Below are 18,460 nucleotides of genomic sequence, written 5' to 3'. Positions count from 1 at the left end.
AAGGTCTTGCTGTATTTGCTGATTCTTCATTCTTCCCAAACCTGAATCCCCACTTGCTCTCTGAAATTCAAGTATTCACTTTGTCAATTGCATTTTCGTTGCAAGAGACGGATGGCAAAAAGGATTAGAAGGATTTTACAGCAGTGCTGAGCAGCCTAAGCCACAAAGAGAACACAGTATAAAAGCCTGCTCTGACAATCAAGTGCCAGGAGCAAATAAAATGGAAAATGACAGGCCAGATTAACTAGTGCCAGCATTACTTCCCAGATCCATCCAGGTCACAACATGTACCAGTCTCCCCACTCCATCCCTTTAAAACACTCCAGTCCAAGTCCAGGTATACTATTGCCCCGACCCACACATCTCACTTTGTATTTGCTCTCTGCCCATGGAAGGGAATTCAGGCAAGAAACCCAGAGATGAACATTCCTACATAAAGAGCAATCCACAAGGGTCTCCAGCAGAGCCAAGCATTTGTTTACAAGAATATAAAGAGGCTGTCTCCCAGGTACCTGGTGTATAGCTCTCATGTGGACTTCAAGTCCGCTACTGAGACAGCAAGGCTTTTTCAGCCTCCTCACAAGCAGTAAGGGGAAAAGCAATACAGCACAGAAGAGACACAGACAGCAACTGTCTGGTTAACAGCCTCACAGCCAGAAAGTGCCAGAGGGAGAAAGAGATGGAGTATCTGAATTTTAGCTCTTGCGAGGCTAAGTAATTACTGAGAGAGGTAGCTAGCAGTCTCATCTTAGGACTAGGAACTTCATCTCTATGCTTATAAAAGCCAGCTTTTGATGATAAGTTTGTAGAATGAAGCGTCATTTTTTTTCCATGTTTTGCCCTCCCTACATATTTCATTTACTGATGATCCTACTAGAAAAGGATACACTTTGCACCAGAGAGCAGCAGAAACAGTGCACTCGTGTGGGGTAGCAACCTCCTATGGAAGCTGAGAGCTGGATGCAGGCTTCTGACTTTAAAGCCTTTCGCAACCCAGACTTCTGCACATGGCTTATGTTGTTCTTATATAAGATTTTCCATGCCACCAGGAGTTACTCCCCATCAATTTCTAGCAAGATGTATAGTCTACATTTCTTCCATGTGAAAAGAAAGACCTATTGCCAGCAAAAGCATCACAGAATTAAATGCATTTTCAGACACAGGGAGCAATCAATAGTCTTGGAAATCAGAAAGGTTGTAGCACAGCTTTAAGCAAATCAAAGGCCACTGGGAGAGATTAAATACGGACTTCCATAGCAAACATTTCTAGGCTCTTTTTTTGACTAGTATCATTAACTCTGCTTGTGGCTAACGGCCATCAAACCACAGCAACCTTGTTACTGTTTTCAGAAAAGGTGGATTTTGTGGAGACAAACAAAATCCATTTTTTTCCTGTGTGGAACTTGGGACAGACTATCCATTATAGGATCACCTGAATCCAGAGCTGGACGTGGTGTCCCCTTAGCACTCTCGGGCATGAAGCAGGGTAAGCCTGAGAAGAAAAGGTCAGAACAGACCAGCAGTTACGTGGGTGCCCCCAACGCAAGCAACAGGACTGCAGGAAGAGGCAGTGGCAGTGGCCAAAATGACTCTGCACGTGGCACCTGTCTGCTGCTGAGGGTAAGGAGGCCGAGGGAGAAAGGCTGGTATTTCACAGGACAAATAAAAGAGTCTTTCACATTGTCTTTTCCCAAGTCTGCCTTCTTAGCTCTGTAGTCCCAACATTACACTTCATTAGCAATGAGAGCCACAGTTACTTCTGGTTTATAACCAGGTAAGCTTTGCCTCAAAAGGCTCACTTTGATCCTCATATTTGTCATCCACCCAGTAATTAAAGGATTTTTTTTCCCCCTCTGTAAATTAAAAGGAGCTTCAGGTATTAAGAGATGCCCCCAAGCTGCTCTGCCATGGTCTGAACTTTAGACTCATGATGGCTCAGTTGCTCATTACCTCACGCAGTTCAGAGAAGAAAAACGTAAGCATAGCAAGCCTTCAACTCTGAGAGGAGCAGATTTATTCTGTGGGATATCAAAATGACCATGCCTATGTCAGTGGGCACGCTATGATCTGAAAGGACATAGTAACATTTCACCCTCCGAACTTTTTCATCATCTTACATAAACAGATATAGAGAAATTTCTCAAAGGTAGGATTTCCCAGTTGACCAAGTCCCTTTAAGTAGTCACTGCTCATTAGACATTCAGAAACCCCAAAGCAACAGGATATTTTTGTTTTCTGAACACCAAGTATTTCGGCTCTCCTGCCCAATGAAGCCTGGCAAGGAAGTGCTTCCGTTTGATGCAAAAGGAGATAACATCTAGCTCAGTGCTACCGCAGGAAGAGATCCCCAAATTCACCTTGCCCCAGAACAAAGACAAGCACACCCTCAAACTTAGGCATTTGGTATTTCAAGCCAAAAAAACAGGACAAAGTATCTTGGGCTTTTGTTCAACAGAGATTCATGCAAATCTTCCCCTATGGTATAGCTATCACTGCATGTTTGCATTCTAGATAAATCAAGTGGTTTATTTAATGCCCACTACAGCAAAATACGCATCTCCACAGCCTGCAACACCAAACACAGAGTAAGGCACTCCAGAGGCCACCACTGGCTCAGTGGCAGCAGCAGAGACTCCTCTCTGCTTCTTTCTACCTTAACATTTTCCACCCGAGAACAGCATTTCCACATTAAGACTTTGTTTTTCTTTCCAGGCCAGGTAGCAGCCCTGCATTCCCAAGTTTGGCACTTAACCTGAGACCAAATGACTAAACAAATAAAGACTTCTGTGTCCGGCTACAGTAAAACCAATGCCTACCACCCCGCCCAGTACAGTACATAAACCTTCATCCTCCCCGCGGCCACCCGTGCCCCATACACGTACCAGGTCACCACCTCCTCGTGTGCCCGGCGTGTCTGGCACAAACCTACACCAGCAGCTGAAAGCCTGGCAACCTTACAGCCACACATTGGGAAAACCACAACATAATGAAGTCGCACACCACAGTGCAAGGCATGCAGCAGCCGCACATTACACCCTATTGCACTGGAAATGGTCATTATTGTGAAAGTAAATCCACATATCATTTTTACTTGATGAGTTTTTGCTCCTGTATTTTAGCTATTTTAGCTCCTCTTATTCCAGAAGACATCAGAGAAGGGTTACAGAGGGTTACCTATAAAACACAGCCAAGTTATCCAAGCAAGTCTCACTCCAGCAATGTCTCCTCCACAGAAATACCAAGGAAAGAGAATTGGTTTTAAGCTTTTAATACCAACACAAAGTAAACTGGACTGAATTTACTTAGAACTTCTTTTGCTGAACACAGCCTAAAGGCAAAAACCTGTGGCCAAATAGTAACACCCGTACCCCCCAGGGTGTACCACTGACAGCATGAGAGACTGCAGTGGTGTTTGAAAACATCATGTTTGTAAGGATGGAAATGTTTTATCTATTTTAAGACATGTACATCCTGGAATACATGCTTTCATTGGAGGGTGAAGGAGCGTGGGAAGGGAGGGAGAGAAGTTGTCACATTTGGGCAGGCAAATACGTTTTTACTTTATACAAGACAAGAACTCAAGGGAAGAAATTTTCCTTCCCCCTGTGTTAAACAAATGTAACAATTTCTCTTGAGAGGACACCTACAACCTCTTACCACTTCTTCGTAGATCTAGATTCTCCAAAAGACAGAAATAATAATAAAGGGTCTCAAAGCCCAGACCCCAGCAGCCAGCTGAATATCGCCTAAACATATGGATTGGAACAGAGAAGCCTTTGCAATCCTCTTCTGAGCCTCCTGTTGTTCTCTGGCTAGTAGCAGTGATTTTGCTAGTCAGGAACCAAGCTCAGCATTTCTCTTGAGGGAAAGTCCCATGAGGGACACTCACCTACTATATATAGGCCAAACCATGAGGTAAGACATTCAGACCCATCCCTCGTATCCAGATCTACACAACCCAAGTGCCTGCTCTGAGCAGAAGGCTGGGTCTATAGTAGCTCCAGAGGGTCCAACCTTTATTACTCTGACTTTTCACAACCAAAGCTATTCCTTCTCACCAGGAAGCTAAGCAACATAGTCTCTTCTGAGAACTAGTTCCTGGACACCGGGAGACTGGTAAATTGTTGAGAGCTTTGTCTTCCCAAATATACTCAGATCATCACCTTCCTAGGAGTAGCTTCACATAAAAGAAACAGCTTAGTTCAGTTTTAATTAATTACATTTTTCTGTATTTTCATTTTTCCTACCTTCCCCCATCACATGCTACTGGCCTTTAATTGTGATTTGTGTCCCCACCTCAGAGTACCGCCTAACACACTGTAGATTACATCTCCATTACAGATGGATACATAGCTAAGGAAACTGATCTACCCTCAAAAATTAACACAGATATTGGTGTGCAAGAATTCACACGTGATCGAAATGAGCTCATCTAGCTCACTACTCCATTTCCTGCAGATGCTAGAGGCTTTGATAGGCAGGACGCATGTAGAGAAGCCTGGGTAACAACTACACAACATTCACAGCACTATACAAAGCCTGCATTAACGCTGCCTACACTAATCACTTTCTTAACCTCCCCTCGTTTTTTTTCTTAGAGGCTAATAGAGCCTCAGCCTCCAGAGCTGTCAGCCTCTGTTCTCACAGGCAGTTTAAGTCAAATACCTTTCTCAGCATCCGATTCCTGGGTAGCAGGCACAGTGTCACACTCGCCAAGGGTTTCCACATACTGTGTTTGCAATATTCTTATTTTCCTTCTCTTCACCAAAAAGGGGAGAGGATCTCCACAGTAGTCTTTCAAACATCAAGTACAGAGGCTGTAACAGCAATCACCCTCACAGTGCAAGTCTGAAATAACTCTACTGAATTCATGGGCTCATCCCAGTATAACTAATGAGTTAAGCCAGCTTCAAAAAGCCTGCTTAAAATATCTTATTGGCTCCTCCTTAACCTCAGCTACCTCCAAAAATTTGCTTCAACTTGAAAAACAGGCTGCCTTCTACGCTTACAGCAAATTCTACCATCATCACATACAACATTTTTGGCTCTACAGCCAAAAAGGAGACAGAGGAGACCTCAAAGACAAGAAAGGCTAAGATAATCGTTGAGTCCTAAAGAAAACAAAAATCTAGATAGAATTTACTGATTTTACACGCAATATTGATCTTCATGGCTTGGAAGACAAAAAAAACCCCTCTGCACTGTTTACTGTATCCATTCTATAAAATTCACCACTTGTGGGCATTAAACAAATTGAACACCCAGCGTGAGGTGCTGAAAGGGAAGAAACCGTTGCCTTGAACTTCTCTGAGCAGCTTGACAGTGCCCAGCTATATCTTCACAGAATTTAGGATACGCACATGCCCTTGTTAAGACACAGTACTGTATTGTCTAAGCTGAATAATATCTCTCAACAGCTCCAAGTATTACTTTAAGTAGAAAAAGGGTGCAAAATTCCCCTATGTACTGGGAGCCTGTTAAACACTTGGCATAAAAAAAGAAAAATCAATGTATGCTTGAGACAGCAGGAATCAGTTATGCAGCAATTAAATGCACAGTGCAGAAGGACTATAAAATACCAGCTTGCTTTAGCAAATACGGTTGCTTGCCACTGCATACCTCAGAAAAAAAAAAATCTTATCACATATCCCAAATTCAGCAAGGCTTGTCTGGAACAATGCTTAGAGAGGCTGCAGCACGTGCATCATTCTGTAAGCAGCAGTATTTCTGACTCAAGTCCTCCTCTTTAGTCAGCACCAACCAACGTACTAGTACACCGTTGGAGATGGTGGAAAAGACCGGGCACAGGTACACAAATCAACCAAGGCAACAGAGATTGACTTACAAGGAGCAAACAGGTCTATTTTCTCAGCTGTGTTGCCAGAGATCAGAAGCATATTAGTGCCAACTGTTAACATTCAGTGATTCAAATGCTTCAACTCCTTCCAACTTCAGTGTTCAGGCCCTTTCAAAAGTCTTGCAAGTACAATACACATCTCCTTTCCTATCTCCCTGTGCTGCATCACACTTTATGCAGGGCAGCCTGGTTTTAGTTAAAAAACCAGAAAACAACCACCCAAGTCGTTCTGAAGAATCTGTGTGTTTCCTGTGAATCATTTAAAACAAAAAACAGGGGCACTGACAGATTTCAACCTATTCTGCAACAGGCCTACCTTCAGGAGAACAGAATCTCAAACAGGAGATTTTTCTGTAGCAAGTTGTTTTTCAGATAAGTATTTCATATTCATGAGTTCATCCCAGGCTCTCACTGCCATAAAACTGCTACTCTACCAACACAGAGGCAAGTCCCTGCCCCAAAAGTGAGTTACATATCAATAGCTCTGATGCCCATTACAAACAGCTGTCTTTTCTTGGGACTCTTACAACAGATTTGCTGAACTAAAGAAGGCTGCTTTCTGTCATGAGCTGCGGAGCCCAGCAAGAAGAGGCAAAGAGAAGAGAGGATTTCAGCAAGTGAGATGGTAGACCAGCTATAATGCCAATTTCCTTGAACAGCCACAGTAAGGACATTGGCAACACCCATTCCCCCAGGCATGCCTTCATTTTCATCTGCAGGATCCATCCTTGTAAAGGAGAAGTACCTCAATCTATACATCCCACGTAAACCCATCTTGCCTCGCTGCAACTCCTGTTTAGGGAGCATATGGTCACAGCCTGATCCCTACTACAGTCAGAAGGGAAATAGCACCTGCAGGTAATGCTGGGTTCCAACCTGCCACTCCAAGGTCAGGGGAGATAACTGATCACCAAGCACTCCCCAAGACACTAAGCTGTACCTGTAAACACAGCTGGATATTAAGGTAACAGAGCTGGAGGGAAATCGGCCAGAGAGCACAAGGCTATGGGGGGGAAAATCTTCTTCCCAATCTCTCACACAGCAAGTTGTTTGTCACATCAAAAGTCCAAGAGCCTTTTTGCAATGTGTTAGGTGATGACTAAACTATGCTAATTAAAAACTCTAGCTTCACAATGAGGGATAAATACAGATGAAAAATTAAAATCAGGAAGTGCCTGTTCCACAAAATGTTGGGGGAAAGTGGGGAGGAGGTGGGAAGAAGCAATTGTCATAGCTTCAGTGGAACAACATACCATCTCCAGGATATGGTGGCCACTGAAAACCCGTCTTCCTTCCTCTCTACCAGAGATTAAACCAGAGAGTCACAAGGGTTAAGCTGCTCCTCAAGTTACCTTAAAATAAACACCAAAAAAATCCACTAAAAACCCAACCCACTCTCATCTAGAATCCAAACCCTCAGTTCGTACATAAAGAAACAGGCAGAGGAAGTCCCCTCTGGCCTCCTATCAGTGGAGCAGAAAGAAAATATTTGGGGAGAAAAACCAGATCAATCATTCTGTACTGTTTCTTTAATTTTCAAGATCAACAATGCTACATGTCCCTGGAGTTTCATGCTACAGCACACCATTTGAAAAGGAAATACTAACCTGGACAAAGAAAAAACAAGTCAAAATACACACAAAGGAGAAGCCCCAATATATATGAAGGGATGCAGGCGAATGCTGGCCAACCCCAGAGCGGACACCACTGTTACAAGCGCTTGGGTTTTAGGCTTTCCACATTACAAATGGTTCAAGCAGACAAGGGGGGAACAGACAAGAAAGCTCAGGTTAGAGAGCATTCAAGGCCTTATGGGAAGCTTTGCACAGGAGCTGTTCAGAAATGCTTCTGCCATCCTCCTTCTGTTCTCACTTCACGGGATAAAAATAATGGGGGAGAGGAATCCTGTGTTCTGTACCGCAACTTCTCTGCGGTCTCTCTCACACACACACCATTTCAGGATAATTGTTTCAAAATACAAAAGATTAACAGGATGTTGAAAAGTGATATCATATGAATAACTAAGCACAGGGCACTTATTCGCAGGAAATGCCCTGCATATGCCAATTGAGAGTAAAGAAAAGAAAACCAACAACACACACACCTTCCAGTTTTTATTTTCAGGTCATAAAAGCAATCACCGCCCTGAAAATAAGCATTTCCTGGGATTTAACAACTGTTGGGTTAACAGTGCTAGGCAAACGCAGTTATGCCTAGCCCATAATTTTACCCACATAAAATGTGTCACACTGCATCTATTAATGATGTCTCTTCAGGATACTGTCAACAGAATCAACCTTAAAAAACAATTGCTGTTTGGAAGTGCTCCTAAACCCCTTCTCACAGCTAATGCTTCCACACAGGTTTGCATCAGGAAGCCATGCTGGACGGCCTTTGTAACATGCACTCCCCACCACAGTCACTAGCAAAAAGGTAAATTTCAGCTCTGGACCCCCTGCCCCAAACACTTTAAATCAGTCTCCTCAGATGGGCATCTTCTGATGGGGCTTTTCCCCCTCCTCCCCAATACCTTTTTACACACTTTTTTGAGCTCTAGACATCACGTCTACATAGCCAAAAATTGTGCAGTTTGCAAAGAGACTGGATTTTTATACCATCACTGCAGGCTTTTTCCAATTCTGCATTAGCAAAAAACACTCTCCATCAAAATGAAACGTTATGAGAGCATTGCACTGATATGCAGATGCTAGCTGTGTGGATGCACTCAATCAATCTGTCTTCTAGGGAAGTTCTTTAACTTGTCTAAATCCCTCCTGTCCCTCTGTTCTGTACTGATAGTAAAGAGGGTCCCAAACCACCCTGCAGAGAGAAGAGCCCCTAATGAAAGGCAGCAAACTCACAAATTCACCAGAAGACCAGCTCAGCCAGACTCAGGACAGATTATCCACGGAGGATTGCCACCAACTATCCTCAGAGAACCCACTATCACAAACAACAGCTATACTAGGAGACCTGCTTTTAGAAGCACAAGGATGAGCTTCTCATCAGCTTCGTACTGCCAAAGAAAGGCTAAAGAGGCTAACTCGGTACACTTCTCCCCTCCCCTTCTTGATCTGCAAGACATTTTTTAACAGCTTTGTCTGATGTGATCATTACACATCAGACCTAACCAATATCTTCACCACCATCCCCCACCCTTTCCCCACAGCCACAGATAAGATTTAGTGAAGAGACACGGTTTTAATGGACTATTTTTTTGTGTTATATCACATGCAAAGTCATATTTCATTATATACCTAGGCTTCAAGCTCCTCTCTTTACTGCTGTGCAGTTTGGCTTTAGACTGGGAGCAGATTATTGGCATAAATCAAAACAATACATAGGTTGCATACACATTCATCCTAGAAAACTTAGAGCTCTTTGAACTAGTGATTAGAAGTTAGTCTCTTTAAGGGTATTTAAAAGCATTTGAGAAACAATATTTGTTTGCTCTGGCCAAGGAGGGAGGAAAGAAGAGACAGAAGGAAAAACACCTTCTAAGTTTCAGCTACATGTCGACTTGCATTCCTTCGGCTACATGTCCCAACATGTAACAAAACATGCCACTATATTCAAGTCCAATGTGTCCCGGATAAAAAAAAAGTTTTTTTCTTATTTAATGATACAAAAAAACCAAACACACACCCATATTCACCAAGATACCTATTTAACTGAAGTGTACAAGTAGCACTCAGGAGCACCCAAAAAAATCTCAACAGATTTAAATGAGCACCCCTAATGAGACCCCCTCAAAACTCAAGCCTTTGCACTCAAGGTAGCAGTTGCAGGAAACAAGGACAACAGGCCAGCACAGCAAGAAGAGTGGTAGCAAAGGAGCTTAATGTCTTATCGCTGCTAGAGGGATCTGAGGGGAAGAGGGCGTAGTCAGAGGAATTATCCCTATTCTGATTAGCATCAGAACAAAGGCTCACATTAGTTCGTCAGCACTAGGACTCCCCTAGAGGACTGGATAATAACCTTGTTGAAAGCATTAGAGGGATTTCCTCCCCACCTCCCCTCCCCCAATCTACTTCCCTTCTTTAAAGGGGGATAAAAGGGTGAGGTCCAAAAAAACAGCTTTATGTTTCGTTCTCTGAAAGACATATCCAGGTAGTTTCTTACCACTAAAACATAAAATACACAAGAAAGATCCTTCTGTGATAGGTTTTCAAAGGTAACATTTGGGAGCGGGTATGGAAAAAAATCAAAACTAAACAAACCCATTTTCTGTTCAAGAGAAAAGGTCAGATAGCACAAGTGGCTTGTCGTGCATGCTTAACTCTGGAAGGCAGGAGCTCAACAGTTTCCACAGCAAAACCAGAGAGCGGTAAGGCAGTGAAGAACACAAGGAAAAACACACCTTGCGGTATCTGAACACCACAAAAACCAAGCTAACCGAGGTGTCAGGAAAAAGGCTAAGGCATGGCTACAAAGCAGTAAGACCCTAAGAACATTTTAGAACACCAGCTTTTGAAATGGGAAGTAATGCTAACAGTAAGTGGCTGGCTGGTTGCAGGATGAGGACATGGAAGGCAGCACGTTCTGACTTTAGTCTACAGAAAAGTCACTGGCATTTGGACAAAATACAGGTTTAAAAAACAAAGAGTGAGGAAAAATAAAGTAACAGCATTAGCTTTCATCTTACCTGGTGTTGACACAAGCTGGCATACAATGGTTGTCAAGTTAGTGTGATTAAAGTGATGATTCAGTGACAATAGGTTGATTCACACACCTAGGAATGCACAAAAAAGTAAGTATTAGCTGTGAACACATAGGGGATAAGAAGGGCAACTCTGTCACATAAAAGAGACGGAAGGCTGAGGAGCAGAAGTAGCTCTACTATGTTTTTAGGACACAGGCACACAGCTATGCTTCAGGTACAGGCACCACCCGCAAAATTCAGATCTGGGTTTGAGATATACTGCACAAGTTACCCAAAAAACAAGAATATTCAAAACTACCCTCACACATTCCATTTAAAAATTTCAAGTATAAAAAGAGTACAGATCACAGTTTCAAGCATAGCAGAGCATTACTTAAAATGTTTTTCAGCAGCACTCAAGCTGTGTTATTGGTTTTTTTCCCCAATGGGACAGAAACTTCTGAGAAGTTACCTGACATACAGATTAGAACTGCATCAAGTCCAGCCATCAGATACACACATACACATCTACAAATAAAAATCTAGGGATCACAAATAATACATACTTCCCAAACAAGCATAAGAGAAAGGAAATTCATTTCTATGGTGCCAAAAAAACACAGGTATGTTTTACTGTCTCTTACCCCCCCACATACCCTTTTTACTCAGCATTAATACTAAAAATTCCAAGACTTAAAAAGAAAAGATGGTTATTAATAAGATAACCTTCTCCACTTGGGAAAGCGCAGCAACCAACTGAGAACTGGGCAAAATGGTCATCCAAAAGTGAAAGTAAAAGCCGTGCAGCTGAAAGGAGTTTTTGTCTAGCCTGCTTAAAGATCTCCTTTGTTGTTAAAACATTTCACTGTCACATTTAAATGTCAGCTTTTTGAGTCTCAGACGCATGCTAACCCTGCAAGACAGCAAACCAGAAACAGACTTGAGATGGAGGTTCTCACAGCTAATGAAATGACAAGTAAACCTAGCAAACTCCTCTTCGTGTCTCTCATTCAACTTAAATAATCATATGCTTACCAAAAGACACAACCCCTGATCATAGAACCCTGCTCCCCATACCCATGAAGCAGTTTTTAATGGATCTCTGTTAGTAGGCTTCTACGGTCTTATAGTGCCTGCTCACAAAGCCAGGGCAAAGCCTGCAATGAGTCTCCAGCATGTTTTTGTTGCACATCACAGCACCAGTTTGCTGTATTTCAGGATCACACAGCTCTTTGCAATAACGCTTTAGTTTTATAAAGACATACTACTAGATTTTCCTAAGGGGAAAACAGGAGCCTCCCTCTCCTGAAGCAAGCAGCATGCCCTTTTTGGATTTTCAAAAGGAGCGAGGGGCCCTCGGAGACGAGCTGGGTTTAAAGCTTTCAGGATGATCCCACATATGGCCAGTGGGTCGCCAGTGGCATATGCGGCAGCAGATGGAGAAGCGAAGCTTTCGTACCCTCTGAGCAATGCTCTGCAATTTTGACACTTCTCTTGAAAAGCAGAGATGTCAATCACCCTTCCAGGCTGGTGTTCTGGCACAGAAGGGATTCTCCTCAGGCTGTGTACCAACACCAAAGGACAACCTATACAGGCTATTTTGGGGGCAGTTTCTGTATTAGCTTTCAAGTATGATCAATCCCACACATACAGCAGAGGATGATAAATTACTGTTAAGTCGTCTTCACTGCACATCAGCTTTCTTTCACTTTTTGGCTCATTAGAGAGCAACACATACCCAGTATACATCTTTACCTTCCCCCATCCCTCATTTAAATGAGTTTTAATTAACATTAGAGCACCTTACTAGGTCTAATAAAAAAAAAAATGCCTTGTGAGAACGATTGGCACAAATAGGCTCCAATACCCAAAGGAGATTCTGGCACACCCCACAGTATAATTGTATTAGTGTGGGCTGCTTCAATATCTATTCCTTGAAGACGTTCCAAAGTTATTTACTAAGAAGAAAAAAAAAAACCCAAACATCTTAAATAGGTCAGAGTCATTCAAGTATTTCACTGACCTATACATTTGAAACTACACATACAAACTATAGCTCCTTTCAAAGCAAGCTGCCTTTAACAGCTGCTGTTGAAAATGAAGCTGCAAGTTTAGCTATTGAAAGATCTATATTTTTATATAGAGTAAGAACATCACTCAAGCTCACTTACAGAAATTGGGGGTTTGGGAGGATGTTGTTGGGTTAGAGGATGATTTTTTTTTTTTGTTTAAAAAAACCCAAAACAACCCAACCAAAAAGAAGACTGATGTAGCAACGGGATTTCGCTCTTAAAACTTATGCTCCCTTAAGACTCCTGCAGAAAGAGATCCAATACTCCAGCATAACTTATCTGTCTTCATTCCCAAACAAGATGCAAACTTGGTTTTGATCAGAGATTCTTTCAATTCCCACTCATTTTATTACAAAACCTCATTAAACCAATGCAGGAAAAAAAACAGGAACAGCAGCAAACCACAGCAATGTTTAATTACAAACCAGGAGGAAAATGAGTTGAGGGAAAATGTAAACAGCTTTAAAGTTTTCAAAATGGTTCTGGAGCTTTTAAAGTGGAACCTAAGGAAGCTACAGACAGAGACACAGAGTATTGAAACTGGTTCGCTTCTAAGCATGAGGTTAAAATGGTGCACGTTCCAGCCTAGTGAAGTTCAAGCACCTACAAGGAACTCATTCCTATGGCAGGTGAGTTTACACCGCTGGACTGAAAGCCATTCTAGTCCACAGCACAAATATGATGCAGCATTTAATTTTCCACATAGAAGTACTTCCAGAAGCCAGTTTTCCTTTACCCTGCTCTACCAGCTCCAAAAGCTGTACTTTGCCTTGCCTACAAGGTTACTGCTGCAGAGGTGATGACCAACCCGTTCCACTTAACACTCACTCATACCAGGAAGCAAGCCCACTGCTGGGTGGGCTGGTTGCCAGGATAGCCGTTCCCCCGGGGAATCACCAGCGTGACACCAGACACATCGACCCTCTGCGCTGTGGGGAGGGTTCTCAGTGTACGCTCCGCTTTTGGAGCCCGTCCGCCGTTCAACACACAGGCAGAGAAAGCCAGAAGCTGGGGGAAGGGGTAGACTGAAGCAGCAGGGAAGAGGGAGGGGTTTTATACCTCTAACTTCTAGTCCTGCAGCTCTTCGACAGTGTGGGCTTCCTCAATAAACTGTCTTGAATTATCACACACAAATATCATCAGTTTAAAATAAATAAATAAGCAAGCAAACAACAGGCCAGGCTTCAACTGCTATCTTATTAGCATCGCTAGGCTCAGTTTGAAAACGCCCGGTTTGCAGACTGCATCACAAAGCAAGCCGTGGGAGAACACTAAGCTTCCTGTGAGAGAGCACTAGCTGCCACTACTCAGTAACAAAACAAACAGCACACAAATGGCGGGTGAAAATATTTCTTGCTACATACAAAAGCTCACTTCCTGAAATTTATAGGAAGCATTTCCACTGGTTAAACTTAAAATCAATTTTTGCAGCTGCTCAGCAAGCAAGCCTGCTAGCAGAGTCAAGGAAGATACTGTCTGCATAACTACAGAACAGCAAAGCTGGGTGAATTACACAGAAGGACTTGCAAAGACGCAGAGCACTTCATCGAAGTCCTCTACCTGTCCCTAACTACTACTCTCTGTACGGGGGGTTAAATCGTTACATCTGAAGTAACTCCATTTGTATCCAGAACGGCTTCATAACAGAGGTTAAATATGTATGAAGGCATTTCTAAAGACATGACACTTGTGATGACAACTAGATAAACATAATTACAGACTACTGTATTTCTGGCAAGAGAAATCTACTGTAACCAATACCACATTATAAGCAAGCATCTTTGCTAGGTACGGGTTAAGTTTTCCCTTTTCCTGTTCTAGGAAACGCCTTCGTGTTTCTATTTACATACTCCTAAAGCAGAATTCAATCCCTCCTGCCTCTCCTCACCCCCCCACCAAGTCTTTCAGGCAAGCAGGCCCAGCCCTGCCAGTGAAAGATTGCCTCTCTCCCAGCTAAGCCTGATCAGCTAGGATCAGCTGGCTATAGCAGCCGACAAGCGGCTCCGAGGGCAGGGGAGCTGCAGGGAGCCCTTGTACCAGGCAGAGTGCGCGACAGGACGCAGATGGGGAAACGCTGAAGCAAGGCTTCCAAGCTACTGACCTTTCAAGCAGGTATGGGCAGGCAATGGGCTTCTCCGGGAGGATCTCGGATTAGCAAGAAGAGATACAAACTTTCAAAAGGGCAAAAAAAGACAGCAGTGGCCTGACACAGACTCCGGGTGCAGCGTCAAACCTTCCTGGACTGACAGAGGCCAGCAGCTTACATCTGCTTTCTCATGAAAGCAGAACAAGCAAGAGACATATTTGGGCAGGACTGCAGTAGATGGCTGTGGTGTGAGCAAGTACACTGATAAAAAGCAGAAGTGATGCAACAGGAACAGTCACAGACACAGAAACCCAAGGCTGCAGCTAAGAGGTTGCACAGCTGAGGAGCGGAGGTTAAGACCACTGCAGACTGCTCTTACCGAGAGCTGAAACAATTCTCCAGGCAGGAATAAAATAGCTGAAAACAACCATGATCACAGCACAGAACTAACCCCATCAAAATCACCACACTACAGGCAGGACACACATTTAGTGACTTCAGTAACCATTGCTCGCTGACTCCCCAGGCAGCTCCTGAGCTCAAAGCAGCCATTTCAGTCCACCTTCGCATGCTGCACTAAATATAAACTCTGCTGATAACTGTCTGGAAACTGTTTCAGCAGAGACACGGTGCACTGAACAACTCAAGGACGCTGGGCCCTCCTCAAAGACCACAGGTGGTCAATTTGCATGACAAGCAAAGAGAAGGTGACAGAATCAATGTCTCTGCTACAGTAATATGTGGTTGGGAAATTTCTGCCTCCAGATCAGTACTTTCCCAGGCCTGGACCTCACTGAAGCATCTACATATTAAAAAAAAAAACCAACCAAAAAAACCCAACCTTTAAAGTAGGAACATGAGGGCACCTGGGTTTTGACAATGACTTGTCTAAGAGGAGGTTCTGGCTCCCTTGTCATGTGCTACTCTGCTCTACGATGAGGTGCAACACCATAAAGCGGTAACAATCATCTTCGATTTTAAAAGCCAGTTAGATTAGGTTGCAGGTCTTTCCGGCACATTTCCTTCATCCCAGTGGCCCTTAAAGAAACATACCTTCCTACTTTCGGACAGTACTCTCTTCACCAGTGGTCCATAAACCACTCATTTTTATAACAGGACAAGCCAATTTAAGAGGGCAGATGAAACTCCAAACAAGGGGGGGGGGGGGGAAGAAATTATTTTCTTCTCCAAGTTTTGCTTACAGAATCACTATCAGAAACAACATGCAAGTTATAAAATGAACAGAAGTGTGATCTGTAAAACTGCCAGTGCCGCAACTGGCCACCAGCTTACAATACTGGAAAGAATTATTCTTTCTCCATAGAAATATACCCCCAAAAAATAGCGTGGCACAAAAAGAAGAAAAGAAGGCAGACTTGCAAAGCAATTTATGACAGACACCTGAAGAGGAGGCAGCGGATGAAATCAATGATAAACTGCAGACACAAAAGCACTGATCCTTAGAGCACTGGCATTTAATATGCAAATTCTCTCTCTGCTTAGGCATTTTGCCTCTCTTTGATGCATACAGACAAGTTCTAACCGGCAATGCGGACTGGGGAAAGGGGACTTTCCCCATTATCTCAAGTATTTTTTTCTAAGCAACAGTTAAGTGCTCTGAAAATAACTATATCACTTCTGCTTCTGTTCAGAGGGGAAAGTGAAAATAAAAAAACACAAAAGAGAGAAATATAAAAACTACCATTATTAAAGGAGAGAGGCAATGTCTTCCCCCCCCCCGACACAGGATGCAAGTGGAAAGCTGGTGCCTGATATCTATAGCGCAGCCTAGGAGAAGAGAAAGACAAGCTGAACAAGAAACAGAGGACAGTAAAGATACTCTGGAAGAGATCCAGATGTCCTAAGCTTAGTCCTACCGCATGAGAAATTAAAGAGGTTAAAACCTCCTCTTAAGAACTTTTCTTCCCATTGTTCTGACCACGACTCTCCTGAACAAGCTGCATTGCTCCAGAAACCTCAGGAATTACGGTGACAATGGGCTCCTGCCAAGAGAAGCACCATTACATAATAGCGCTTATGGGAACGCGCACAAAAAGCCACTAGGAAGCGCAAGCAGACAAGTGCGAAATCCTCTCTGCCCATCAGCCCGGTTTAGCTCTCCACCGTTCCAAAGACAATTCCAGGATATTTTTAATTTATATGTTTACTTCCTCTCACCTCCTTCCACCCAATAAAACCGTGCTACTGTAACTACACGGAGATCAAGTCCGTTCCCAACAATAACGTAACCCCCTTGAGAATAAGCCCACTTGAAACTACTGTATTTGCATTAATCTGCTTAAAAGAACACTACGAAGATGAAAAAAATGCGTCACTGCTTGCATTAAGTAAATATATTCGAAGTAAGAACTATTTATTACGGTATTTTTTCATCTTTTACTCAATTTTAGGGGTACTTACAGCAGTTTTTGCTTTTCAGTTCTCGAAAGCCCCGCGCGTCTATTTTGGAGCTCCCCATCCTCCCGGGGATTTACGACAGGTTTGCGAGGCAGGCGTGCGGGCCCAGCCCAGGCGCTGCACACGTGGGAAGGCAGCTGCCAGGGGAGCTCTGACCTTTAGGCGCTGCTAAGGCACCGTAAGTAAGAAGGGAAAGACGAAGCCCCAACGAACGCAAAGTTTCTCCCGTCAAACCCTCTGCAGGAGGGCCTCCGCTAACGCCTTCCTCTCAGGCACCGCTCTTCCTCCCCGTCTCCCCACGCACCCGCAAGCTCTGCTACAGGAAAAGAACCAGGAGAGGGCAACGAACGCCCCTCGGCTGTTACTCTCGGGGTTCATCCCACACCAGGGAGGACCCACAAGCCCCAACGCTCACTTTCAAGACCGCGGACCTCGGAGGAAACCCAGCCGCCGCTACCCCCGACGGCGCGGTGCCGCGACAGGAGGCGAGCGCCGGCACCACGGGTGACGGGAGGTCACGGACCCGGCAGCGGAGCCCAGCGCCGGCCTCCCGGGCGGGGAAGGGGCTCCCGCCGCAGCCCCAAGGAAAGCAAGCGCCGTCCCCGGGCCACGCGTGCGGGGCGGCCGGGCGGGCCCCCCCCCCGCCTCCATCCCCCGCTCTCCCCGCGGGGGCCGCTCCGCCCCGCGCCCGGGGAAGCGCCGCCGAGACCTTCCGCCTCAGCCGGCGCCTGCCCCCGCCGAAACGCGCAGCCCGCGCCGGCAGGCGCAGGCTCCCCCGCACGCCGGCGGCAGGCCCCGCGCCCCGCCGCAGCCAGGCCGCCGCCCCCGCCCCGCGCCCCGGCCGGGCCCCTCAGCGGCGCGGCCCCCAGAGCGGGCTGCGCGCCCTCCCCCGCGGCGGCTCACCGGGCGGCTCGGCGGCGGGTCACGGCCGGCGCCCCGGGCCGGGCGGGCGGGCTGGCGGTGCGCGGCGGAGGGGCGGCGGGGCGGCGGTGCCGCGGCGCTGGGGCTGAAGGTCGGCGGCCGCGCGCCCCGGCCGCCCCGGCGTCTCGCCCGCCCAACGCCCCGGCCGCCGCCGCCGCCCGCCAGGCCCCGCCCCGCCCCGCCCCGCCCCGCCGGCCGGGGCGCGCGGGGCGGGGCGGGCCTTAAAGGGGCCGCGCGGCGGCGGCGGCGGCTGGTGTCGCGGCGCGGCCGCTGGGGGGCGCCGCGGGGCGCCGCCGTCCCGCCCGCTGCGAGCGGCTGCGGCCGCGGGTGGGACGGGGACGGGGACGGGGACGGGGCGGGAGCCGGCCGGGGAGCTCCAGGCCCCGCTCGCTGGCGGCTGCCGCTGCTGGTTTACGAGCCGCAGCCGGGCAGCGGGCGCCCCGCCGCGAGCAGCGACTGCAGCT

At 45.7% G+C, this 18,460-nt stretch overlaps 1 protein-coding gene across 4 annotated transcripts in view; it reads right to left on the bottom strand.

Annotated features, from left to right (window-relative positions):
- The window catches only part of SUSD6 (sushi domain containing 6), a 91,233-nt gene extending 73,129 nt beyond the window's left edge, over positions 1 to 18,104 (bottom strand). For 2 of the 4 annotated variants that reach the window (XM_082317678.1, XM_082317682.1), the window contains exons 1-2: positions 17,979 to 18,104; positions 10,503 to 10,589 (exon numbers count right to left, since the gene is read on the bottom strand). The gene's annotated coding sequence lies outside the window, so the exon portion shown is untranslated. Of the gene's footprint in view, positions 1 to 10,502; positions 10,590 to 14,672; positions 14,786 to 17,078; positions 17,162 to 17,978 lie in introns of those variants that run through there. The other 2 variants (XM_082317680.1, XM_082317679.1) reach the window with 2 other exon arrangements.
- Between the last annotated feature and the right edge of the window lie 356 nt (positions 18,105 to 18,460).

This window comes from Platalea leucorodia (genome assembly GCF_965183815.1).
Source record: "Platalea leucorodia genome assembly, chromosome: 7".
Lineage (NCBI taxonomy): Eukaryota > Metazoa > Chordata > Aves > Pelecaniformes > Threskiornithidae > Platalea > Platalea leucorodia.
This window is presented reverse-complemented; position numbering and strand designations above follow the sequence as displayed.